Source organism: Myxine glutinosa, chromosome 4 (genome assembly GCF_964187855.1).
Source record: "Myxine glutinosa chromosome 4, kmMyxGlut1.1, whole genome shotgun sequence".
Taxonomy (NCBI): domain Eukaryota; kingdom Metazoa; phylum Chordata; class Myxini; order Myxiniformes; family Myxinidae; genus Myxine; species Myxine glutinosa.
In genome coordinates this window covers 104,372,213-104,384,939 of record NC_136264.1, presented here as the reverse complement: position 1 = coordinate 104,384,939, position 12,727 = coordinate 104,372,213, and the positions used below count along the sequence as shown (strand labels likewise).

Below are 12,727 nucleotides of genomic sequence, written 5' to 3'. Positions count from 1 at the left end.
TGGAAAAACGGCAAAAAGGTTGCGCCACTATATCTCCAAAAGTGCTGAACAGAAAAAATTGAGACATGGCTCATTGGAAAGAACTCTCCATGGGGAATAAAATATGTAAATGATGACGTCATCAGTCACGTGGTTCGGTCGCCATCTTGGAAAAACGGCAAAACGTTGCGCCACTATATCTCCAAAAGTGCTGAACAGAAAAAATTGAGACATGGCTCATTGGAAAGAACTCTCCATGGGGAATAAAATATGTTAATGATGCCATCATATGTCACGTGGTCGGCCGCCATCTTGGAAAAACGGCAAAACTTTGCACCACTATATCTCCAAAAGTGCTGAACAGAAATAATTGAGACATGGCTCATTGTAAAGAACTCTCCATGGGGAATAAAATATGTTAATGATGACGTCATCAGTCACGTGGTCGGCCGCCATCTTGGAAAAACGGCAAAAATTTGCACCACAAAATCTCCAAAAGTGCTGAACAGAAAAAATTGAGACATGGCTCATTGTAAAGAACTCTCCATGGGGAATAAAATATGTTAATGATGACGCCATCGGTCACGTGGTTCGGCCGCCATCTTGGAAAAATGGGAAAACTTTGCACCACTATATCTCCAAAAGTGCAGAATGGAAAAAATTGCGACATGGCTCATTGTAAAGAACTCTCAATGGGGAATAAAATATGTTAATGATGACGTCATATGTCACGTGGTTCGGCCGCCATCTTGGAAAAACCGAAAAATTGTGCACCTCCATATCTCTGAAAGTGCTGAATAGAAAAAATTGAGACATGGCTCATTGTAAAGAACTCTCCATGGGGAATAAAATATGTTAATGATGACATCATAGGTCACGTGGTTCGGCTGCCATCTTGGAAAAACCGAAAAACGTAGCACCTCCATATCTCCAAAAGTGCTGAATAGAAAAAGTTGAGACATGGCTCTTTGTAAAGAACTCTCCATGGGGAATAATATATGTTAATGATGACGTCATCTATCACGTGGTTCGGACGCCATATTTGTCTTAAATGGCCGATAAAAGAGTACATTCCGGCAAGTCCTCGGTCTCTGACCGATTTTTCATCTGTCTGTTTGTCTGTTTGTCTGTCTGTCTGTTTGCAGCACTGCGTCTACACCGTTGCACGTAGAATCGCCAAACTTTGCACACATATTGGTCTTGCCCTGGAATAGACTGTGCCCAATTGATGACGTCATCGGTGACGTGGTTCGGCCGCCATCTTGGAAAAACCGAAAAACTTTGCACCTCTATATCTCCGAAAGTACTGAACAGAAAAAATTGAGACATGGCTCATTGTAAAGAACTCTCCATGGGGAATAAAATATGTAAATGATGACGTCATCAGTCACGTGGTTCGGTCGCCATCTTGGAAAAACGGCAAAACGTTGCGCCACTATATCTCCAAAAGTGCTGAACAGAAAAAATTGAGACATGGCTCATTGTAAAGAACTCTCCATGGGGAATAAAATATGTTAATGATGACGTCATATGTCACGTGGTCGGCCGCCATCTTTGAAAAACGGCAAAACTTTGCACCACTATATCTCCAAAAGTGCTGAACAGAAAAAATTGAGACATGGCTCATTGTAAAGAACTCTCCATGGGGAATAAAATATGTTAATGATGACGTCATCAGTCACGTGGTCGGCCGCCATCTTGGAAAAACCGAAAAACTCTGCACCTCCACATCTCCAAAAGTCCTGTATAGAAAAAATTGAGGTATGGCTCATTGTAAAGAACTCTCCATGGGGAATAAAATATGTTAATGATGACGTCATCGGTCACGTGGTTCGGCCGCCATATTTGTCCTAAATGGCCGATAAAAAAGTACATTCCGGCAAGTCCTCGGTCTCTGACCGATTTTTCATTACTTGCCGGAAAGTTGATCTGTTCGTTTGTCTGTCTGTTTGTCTGTTTGTCTGTTTGTCTGTCTGTCTGTCTGTCTGTTTGCAGCACTGCGTCTACACCGTTGCACGTAGAATCGCCAAACTTTGCACACATTTTGGTCTTGCCCTGGAATAGACTGTGCCCAATTGATGACGTCATCGGTGACGTGGTTCGGCCGCCATCTTGGAAAAACCGAAAAACTTTGCACCTCTATATCTCCGAAAGTACTGAACAGAAAAAATTGAGACATGGCTCGTTGTAAAGAACTCTCCATGGGGAATAAAATACGTAAATGATGACGTCATCAGTCACGTGGTTCTGGCGCCATCTTGGAAAAACCGAAAAACGTTGCGCCACTATCTCCAAAAGTGCTGAACAGAAAAAATTGAGACTTGGCTCATTGTAAAGAACTCTCCATGGGGAATAAAATATGTTAATGATGACGTCATATGTCACGTGGTCGACCGCCATCTTGGAAAAACGGCAAAAAATTTCACCACTATATCTCCAAAAGTGCTGAACAGAAAAAATTGAGACATGGCTCATTGTAAAGAACTCTCCATGGGGAATAAAATATGGTAATGATGACGTCATCGGTCACGTGGTTCGGCCGCCATATTTGTCCTAAATGGCCGATAAAAAAGTACATTCCGGCAAGTCCTCGGTCTCTGACCGATTTTTCATCTGTTTGTCTGTCTGTTTGTCTGTCTGTTTGTCTGTTTGCAGCACTGCGTCTACACCGTTGCACGGAGAATCGCCAAACTTTGCACACATAATGGTCTTGCCCTCTAATATACTGTGCCCCAATGATGACGTCATCGGTGACGTGGTTCGGCCGCCATCTTGGAAAAACCGAATAAATTTGCACCTCTATATCTCCGAAAGTACTGAACAGAAAAAATTGAGACATGGCTCATTGTAAAGAACTCTCCATGGGGAATAAAATATGTAAATGATGACGTCATCAGTCACGTGGTTCGGTCGCCATCTTGGAAAAACGGCAAATCGTTGCGCCACTATATCTCCAAAAGTGCTGAACAGAAAAAATTGAGACATGGCTCATTGGAAAGAACTCTCCATGGGGAATAAAATATGTTAATGATGACGTCATATGTCACGTGGTCGGCCGCCATCTTGGAAAAACGGCAAAACTTTGCACCACTATATCTCCAAAAGTGCTGAACAGAAATAATTGAGACATGGCTCATTGTAAAGAACTCTCCATGGGGAATAAAATATGTTAATGATGACGTCATCAGTCACGTGGTCGGCCGCCATCTTGGAAAAACGGCAAAACTTTGCACCACAAAATCTCCAAAAGTGCTGAACAGAAAAAATTGAGACATGGCTCATTGTAAAGAACTCTCCATGGGGAATAAAATATGTTAATGATGACGCCATCGGTCACGTGGTTCGGCCGCCATCTTGGAAAAATGGGAAAACTTTGCACCACAAAATCTCCAAAAGTGCTGAACAGAAAAAGTTGAGACATGGCTCTTTGTGAAGAACTCTCCATGGGGAATAATATATGTTAATGATGACGTCATCTATCACGTGGTTCGGACGCCATATTTGTCTTAAATGGCCGATAAAAGAGTACATTCCGGCAAGTCCTCGGTCTCTGATTTGTCTGTTTGTCTGTTTGTCTGTCTGTTTGTCTGTCTGTCTGTCTGTCTGTTTGCAGCACTGCGTCTACACTGTTGCACGTAGAATCGCCAAACTTTGCACACATATTGGTCTTGCCCTGGAATAGACTGTGCCCAATTGATGACGTCATCGGTGACGTGGTTCGGCCGCCATCTTGGAAAAACCGAAAAACTTTGCACCTCTATATCTCCGAAAGTACTGAACAGAAAAAATTGAGACATGGCTCATTGTAAAGAACTCTCCATGGGGAATAAAATATGTAAATGATGACGTCATCAGTCACGTGGTTCGGTCGCCATCTTGGAAAAACGGCAAAACGTTGCGCCACTATATCTCCAAAAGTGCTGAACAGAAAAAATTGAGACATGGCTCATTGCAAAGAACTCTCCATGGGGAATAAAATATGTAAATGATGACGTCATCAGTCACGTGGTTCGGTCGCCATCTTGGAAAAACGGCAAAACGTTGCGCCACTATATCTCCAAAAGTGCTGAACAGAAAAAATTGAGACATGGCTCATTGCAAAGAACTCTCCATGGGGAATAAAATATGTTAATGATGATGTCATCAGTCACGTGGTTGGCCGCCATCTTGGAAAAACGGCAAAACTTTGCACCACGAAATCTCCAAAAGTGCTGAACAGAAAAAATTGAGACATGGCTCATTGTAAAGAACTCTCCATGGGGAATAAAATATGTTAATGATGATGTCATATGTCACGTGGTCGGCCGCCATCTTGGAAAAACGGCAAAACTTTGCACCACTATATCTCCAAAAGTGCTGAACAGAAAAAATTGAGACATGGCTCATTGTAAAGAACTCTCCATGGGGAATAAAATTTTGTTAATGATGACGTCATATGTCACGTGGTTCGGCCGCCATCTTGGAAAAACCGAAAAACTTAGCACCTCTATGTGTCCAAAAGTGCTGAATAGAAAAAATTGAGACATGCCTCATTGTAAAGAACTCTCCATGGGGAATAAAATATGTTAATGATGACGTCATCGGTCACGTGGTTCGGCCGCCATATTTGTCCTCAATGGCCAATAAAAAAGTACATTCCGGCAAGTCCTCGGTCTCTGACCGATTTTTCATCTGTTTGTCTGTTTGTCTGTTTGTCTGTCTGTCTGTCTGTTTGCAGCACTGCGTCTACACCGTTGCACGTAGAATCGCCAAACTTTGCACACATATTGGTCTTGCCCTGGAATAGACTGTGCCCAATTGATGACGTCATCGGTGACGTGCTTCGGCCGCCATCTTGGAAAAACCGAAAAACTTTGCACCTCTATATCTCCGAAAGTACTGAACAGAAAAAATTGAGACATGGCTCATTGTAAAGAACTCTCCATGGGGAATAAAATATGCTAATGATGACGTCATATGTCACGTGGTCGGCCGCCATCTTGGAAAAACGGCAAAACTTTGCACCACTATATCTCCAAAAGTGCTGAACAGAAAAAATTGAGACATGGCTCATTGTAAAGAACTCTCCATGGGGAATAAAATATGTTAATGATGACGTCATATGTCACGTGGTTCGGCCGCCGTCTTGGGAAAACCGAAAAAATTTGCACCACTATATCTCCAAAAGTGCTGAACAGAAAAAATGGAGACATGGCTCATTGTGAAGAACTCTCCATGTGGAATAAAATATGTTAATGATGACGTCCTCAGTCACGTGGTTCGGCCGCCATCTTGGAAAAACCGAAAAACTTTGCACATCCATATCTCTGAATGTACTGAATAGAAAAAATTGAGACATGGCTCATTGCAAAGAACTCTCCATGGAGAATACAATATGTTAATGATGACGTCATCGGTCACGTGATTCGGCCGCCATCTTGGAAAATCCGAAAAACTATGCACCTCCATATCTCCGAAAGTGCTGAATAGAAAAAATTGAGACATGGCCCATTGTAAAGAACTCTCCATGGGGAATAAAATATGTTAATGATGATGTCATCAGTCACGTGGTTCGGCCGCCATCTTGGAAAAACCGAAAACTCTGCACCTCCACATCTCCAAAAGTCCTGAATAGAAAAAATTGAGGTATGGCTCATTGTAAACAACTCTCCACGTGGAATAAAATATGTTAATGATGACGTCATCAGTCACGTGGTCGGCCGCCATCTTGGAAAAACGGCAAAACTTTGCACCACGAAATCTCCAAAAGTGCTGAACAGAAAAAATTGAGACATGGCTCATTGTAAAAAACTCTCCATGGGGAATAAAATATGTTAATGATGTCATATGTCACGTGGTCGGCCGCCATCTTGGAAAAACGGCAAAACTTTGCACCACTATATCTCCAAAAGTGCTGAACAGAAAAAATTGAGACATGGCTCATTGTAAAGAACTCTCCATGGGGAATAAAATTTGTTAATGATGACGTCATATGTCACGTGGTTCGGCCGCCATCTTGGAAAAAACCGAAATATTTTGCACCTCCATATCTCTGAATGTGCTGAATAGAAAAAATTGAGACATGGCTCATTGTAAAGAACTCTCCATGGGGAATAAAATATGTTAATGATGATGCCATCGGTCATGTGGTTCGGCCGCCATCTTGGAAAAACGGCAAAAACTTTGCACCACTATATCTCCAAAAGTGCAGAATGGAAAAAATTGAGACATGGCTCATTGTAAAGAACTCTCCATGGGGAATAAAATATGTTAATGATGACGTCATCGGTCAGGTGGTTCGGCCGCCATCTTGGAAAAACCGAAAAACTTTGCACCTCCATATCTCCGAAAGTGCTGAACAGAAAAAATTGAGACATGGCTCATTGTTAATAACTCTCCATGGGGAATAAGAAATGTTAATGATGACGTCATATGTCACGTGGTTCGGCCGCCATCTTGGAAAAACCGAAAACTTTGCACCTCAACAGCTCCGAAAGTGCTGAATAGAAAAAATTGAGACATGGCTCGTAAAGAACTCTCCATGGGGAATAAAATATGTTAATGATGACGTCATCGGTCACGTGGTTCGGTCGCCATATTTGTCCTAAATGGCCGATAAAAAAGTACATTCCGGCAAGTCCTCGGTCTCTGACCGATTTTTCATTTGTCTGTCTGTCTGTTTGTCTGTCTGTCTGTCTGTCTGTCTGTTTGCAGCACTGCGTCTACACCATTGCACGTAGAATCGCCAAACTTTGCACACATATTAGTCTTGCCCTGGAATAGACTGTGCCCAATTGATGACGTCATCGGTGACGTGGTTCGGCCGCCATCTTGGAAAAACCGAAAAACTTTGCACCTCTATATCTCCGAAAGTACTGAACAGAAAAAATTGAGACATGGCTCATTGTAAAGAACTCTCCATGGGGAATAAAATATGTAAATGATGACGTCATCAGTCACGTGGTTCGGTCGCCATCTTGGAAAAACGGCAAAACGTTGCGCCACTATATCTCCAAAAGTGCTGAACAGAAAAAATTGAGACATGGCTCATTGTAAAGAACTCTCCATGGGGAATAAAATATGTTAATGATGACGTCATATGTCACGTGGTCGGCCGCCATCTTGGAAAAACGGCAAAACTTTGCACCACTATATCTCCAAAAGTGCTGAACAGAAAAAATTGAGACATGGCTCATTGTAAAGAACTCTCCATGGGGAATAAAATATGTTAATGATGACGTCATCAGTCACGTGGTCGGCCGCCATCTTGGAAAAACGGCAAAACTTTGCACCACGAAATCTCCAAAAGTGCTGAACAGAAAAAATTGAGACATGGCTCATTGTAAAGAACTCTCCATGGGGAATAAAATATGTTAATGATGATGTCATATGTCACGTGGTCGGCCGCCATCTTGGAAAAACGGCAAAACTTTGCACCACTATATCTCCAAAAGTGCTGAACAGAAAAAATTGAGACATGGCTCATTGTAAAGAACTCTCCATGGGGAATAAAAATTTGTTAATGATGACGTCATATGTCACGTGGTTCGGCCGCCATCTTGGAAAAACCGAAAAACTTAGCACCTCTATGTGTCCAAAAGTGCTGAATAGAAAAAATTGAGACATGGCTCATTGTAAAGAACTCTCCATGGGGAATAAAATATGTTAATGATGACGTCATCGGTCACGTGGTTCGGCCGCCATATTTGTCCTCAATGGCCAATAAAAAAGTACATTCCGGCAAGTCCTCGGTCTCTGACCGATTTTTCATTTGTCTGTCTGTCTGTTTGCCTGTCGGTTTGTCTGTGCGCAGCACTACATCTACACAGTTGCACATAGAATCGCCAAACTTTACACACATATTTGTCTTGCCCTGGAATAGACTGTGCACAATTTTTAACTCTCTCGGCCCAAGGCCTCCATTATGACATCATAATTTGATAATTCGACAAGTACAAAACTTCATCCAATCAAGATGCAATTTCTTGAGCGACATGACGGCATAAACTGGTGGAGAAAAAATAATAATGATGACGTCATCAGTCACGTGGTTTGGTCGCCATCTTGGAAAAACCGAAAAAAATCCACCTCTATATCTCCGAAAGTGCTGAATAGAAAAAATTGAGACATGGCTCATTGTAAAGAACTCTCCATGGGGAATAAAATATGTTCATGATGATGTCATTGGTGCCTCCATTATGACATCATAATTCGACAAGTACAAAACTTCATCCTATCAAGATACAATTTCTTGAGTGCCATGTAGGCATAAACTGGTGGAGAAAAAAATAATGACGACGTCATCGGTCACGTGGTTCGGCCGCCATCTTGGAAAAACCGAAAAACTTTGCACCTCTATATCTCCGAAAGTGCTGAATAGAAAAAAATTGAGACATGGTTCATTGTAAAGAACTCCCCATGGGGAATAAAATATGTTAATGATGATGTCATAGGTGCCTCCATTATGACATCATAATTCGACAAGTACAAAACTTCATCCGATCAAGATGAAATTTCTTGAGCATCATCAAGGAATAAATTAGTTTAGAAAACAAACAATGATGATGTCATTGGTCACGCGGTTCTTCCGCCATATTTGTCCAAAATGGCCGATAAAAAGTTCTTTCCGGCAAGACCTTGATCTCTGATTTTTCATTTGTCTGTCTGTTTGTTTGTCTGTTTGTCCGCACAGAATAAATATGATTTTCTCTGCAACCATTGGTCCAATTAACAGGAAATTTTCACCATCGGTGCAACTCCACCTGTATAATTTTGTAATGATAATTATGACGTCATATGTCACGTGGTTCGGCCGTCATCTTGGAAAAACCGAAAAACTTTGAACCTCTATATCTACGAAAGCACTGAATGGAAAAAATAAATTGAGACATGGCTCATTGTAAAGAACTCTCAATGTGGAGTAACATTTGTGAATGATGTCATAGGTGCCTCCATTATGACGTCATAATTAGACAAGTACAAAACGTCATCTGATCAAGATGAAATTTATTGAGCATAATCTAGGAATAAATGAGTTTAGAAAAAAACAATGATGACGTCATCGGTCACGTGGTTCGGCCGCCATATTTGTTTTAACACAAAAGCCTTATAAACCACTGAAAATACATCCTGGCGACGGTTTGCAATCTCTGATTGCTATTTTTCTTGTTTAATTATGCAAACCAGTGGAGTTATTTTCCAACAACTTTGGTTTGACTGTTTGGTATTCCCATTTGAGCACTTGGCCCGTAATGTTCACATCGCAGGTTAAATTCCCATCAACTGTGTTGCTTTGTCCATCGTCTACAAATGCACTTGTAATTTGTATAAAAAAACAAAGGTATCTCCAAATGTTCTCGTCATACATGTGATTATTTTAATATAACAATTGAGACTCCAAAATAAACGTACAAGGTCCTCCACCCAAAAATCTCACTTCACTATAAAAAATGTTTTTTAATAATTATGCCTCCCTGGTCTATCACCTTCCATATGTTCAGTTCTTTGAATATTAGTAGCAAATGCCTACCCAAAGCCATTCCAGAGATGATGAATTTTCAACAATGCCACTGATGAAGCAGAAACTAAAATTCACCAGGTGAAAAACTGAATGATATCCCAAGAGCAGTGTCTGTTGGATCAACTTTCCTTATAACCTTTAATTCCACACCTGGGAACAATAATTTTCATTCTTGCTGAGAACCGTAGCACCAGCTCCATGGTACAATTTCCATTTCTAAGTACAAGGTTTATATCAAGAACATGTGACAGGTACAGGAAAAGCTTTTAATGAACAGTAAGGGAATTTCTTCCATTTCTTCCATTGCCCCAGCCCTCACAACTGTTATTCCTACAGGAATAGAAGCCAGAGGCTTTGAGCATCAAGCCATCAATGCAAGAGCACACCGGCAAACAAGGTCACACACACTTTACTCATAATGGCAAACATCACTCACAAATGAACATTCGGGGTAGCACGGGCATCAATTCCATTTGCTACACTCCGTGCTCAGATCAAATGAAGTCTCGGAGTTCCATTACCTACATGAGAGACTTTCTGATGCAGCAATCTAATGCTAATACTGCAATACAATGCTTCTAAGGTCTATAGGGCCACAGACACAGGAAGTCATGTTTGGTTTAATTAATACATATTGCTTCACTTAACACTTAATCGTTGTTCTTTTTTTTGAATAGACATCGTGGAAGGAAGATGATGATTAATGTTTTGGGTGTCCTTTTACGCTCGATTGACCCAGGAACCAAAATAAATGGCGATTTCATTACCCACGTGACCTGTTACGTCATCATGGGATTATTCTTTTTTGCTGCGAGTAGTTTTTATAATGATTTTTTGACTATCAGAGGATTCTTGATCAGAAAAATCTTTGTCAAATTAATTTTCTGACGAGTCTGAAGCGACTTGTGCAGCCATTATCCATTGCGTGCAGGGAAAACCTTGCCCTTGATTACGTCACGCAGGTGACATAATGACCATCGCTATTTTTAGGGACGGTTCCCGATGGATTTGCTTTTTTACCTGTAACTCCTCAAAGAATTATAAGAATTAAAAACCACATTCAGTTCTTTGTTTATTACTTTAAAATCGATCTAATCACATCAAAAACTACAACGGAACTCGGTAGACGCATACCTCCGCCAGGCTGAACAGTTAATGTTTTGTATCCCAATGATAGGCCGGATCTGGATTCGGACCTGAACCAAAATCTAATCGGCTTGTTCTTGTCCCCTAGCCAACTCGTCCACCTAGTTTTGTCATAACTCGTCCACAACCTTTTAAAATAAGTTATGTATCGCTTTTCGCCTGATCTCTCAATGGTGAAGAATCACTTAAAAATTAAATAACTCTCGTATCCGAATCCATATTCAGATTTTCACCAAAATCGAATCGATTCGTCCTTGTCACACACCCAACCGGTCCACCAAGTTTCGTCCAAATCCGTCGACAACGTTTTGAGATATCGTGCTATATATCGGTTTTATCCATACAACTCAATGGTGAAGAATCACTAAAAAATTTAATAATTCTAGTATCCGAATCCATATTCAGATCTTCACCAAAATTAAATCCATTCGGTCTTGTCACCCACCCAACCTTTCCACCAAATTTCGTCCGAATCCGACCATAACCTTTTGAGACATCATGCTATATATTGGTTAGCCCCATCTCTCAATGGTAAAGAATAAGTTAGAAATTTCTCTGATCTGCATCCAGATTCGAATCTTCATCAAAATTGAATCGATTCGTCCTTGTCACACACCCAACCGGTCCACCAAGTTTCGTCCAAATCTGTCGACAACGTTTTGAGATATCGTGCTATATATCGGTTTTATCCACACAACTCAATGGTGAAGAATCACTAAAAATTTTAATAATTCTAGTATCCGAATCCATATTCAGATCTTCACCAAAATTAAATCCATTCGGTCTCGTCACCCACCCAACCTTTCCACCAAATTTCGTCCGAATCCGACCATAACCTTTTGAGACATCATGCTATAAATTAGTTAGCCCCATCTCTCAATGGTAAAGAATAAGTTAGAAATTTCTCTGATCTGCATCCGGATTCGAATCTTCATCAACATTGAATCAACTCTTCATTGTCACATACGCAACCTCTCCACCAAGTTTTGTCTTAATCCGTCCAAAACCTTTTGAGATATCCTGCTATATATCGTTTTTGGCCCTATTTCCCAATGTTGAAGAATCACTTTAAAAATTCTCTCATTCTCTCATCTCTCATCTCAACCATAAATCCCAAATAAATTTTCTACATATGCTATGCCATTTAAACCATTGGCATTTCCTCCAAAGTTTACTGGTTTGCCTATTAGATCATTCTGAAAAGCTTATACTCTAAGGTTATTTTTAACCAAAACTGTAATAATGATGGCAAAACCTTTGTTTTACATTCCTATTATGTTCCTCCTCCCGGAGGATTACGATTCCATCAGAGGATGAATTGCATCAACGTCAACAGAATATTATTTATTGCATTGAGATTGGTGATGTCTGTTTGAAAGTTACTGCACATACCTTTGAGCTGTCCAGTCTGGGTTCGATTCCCAAACTAACTACAAATGGTAGGATTGGTGCTTCACAGGCAGAAGCTCCACCACAACATCACAAAGTGTGCCATCCTTTGGATTGATGTTAAACCAAGTGTCCTGGTTGCTAAAGTTAGCTGAATGAATGAATGAATGATCGTTTTAAGGCCATATTCCCCGCTGGAGCGGGGGTTAGCCTTGCGGGCCCCATGACAATGATGGTTCCCTGTTTGAGGCAATGTTTTTATGGCCCTGACGCCAACCCTTGGTCACGCTCTTACGATGCGCAGGGATACGGTGTACCTATTCTAAATCGGGGTACACACCGTGATCATTCATCCCAGCAAGCTGGTACTCAATTTGCCGACCTCGGAAGGATGACAGGCTGAGTCAACCCCCCTGGCGTTAATTCAGCGATCGACCGGGATTCGAACCCAGGATCCTAGGATCCCAAGCCGGCACCCTAACCGCTAAGCCAACACCAGGCAAATAAGCAAAATTAATTATAATGCTAGACTGCTACCTAAGATATAGGTATGCATTAATTGTGGACAAAAATTATTTGCATTTATTTTTTGAGTTGGATCAATGCTTGTCTCAGAAGAAAGTGTTTGCATGATTGAAAGCATAGCTTGCAGCGGCAAATCAGTTAGCTCACCTACTAAAGCGTGAAGAAATATTTAAAAAAATAATTAAATAT

At 41.0% G+C, this 12,727-nt stretch overlaps 1 protein-coding gene across 4 annotated transcripts in view; it reads right to left on the bottom strand.

Moving 5' to 3' along the window:
• Window positions 1-12,727, bottom strand: part of ACAP1 (ArfGAP with coiled-coil, ankyrin repeat and PH domains 1) — a 280,144-nt gene that overhangs the window by 121,475 nt on the left and 145,942 nt on the right. The window lies entirely within an intron of this gene.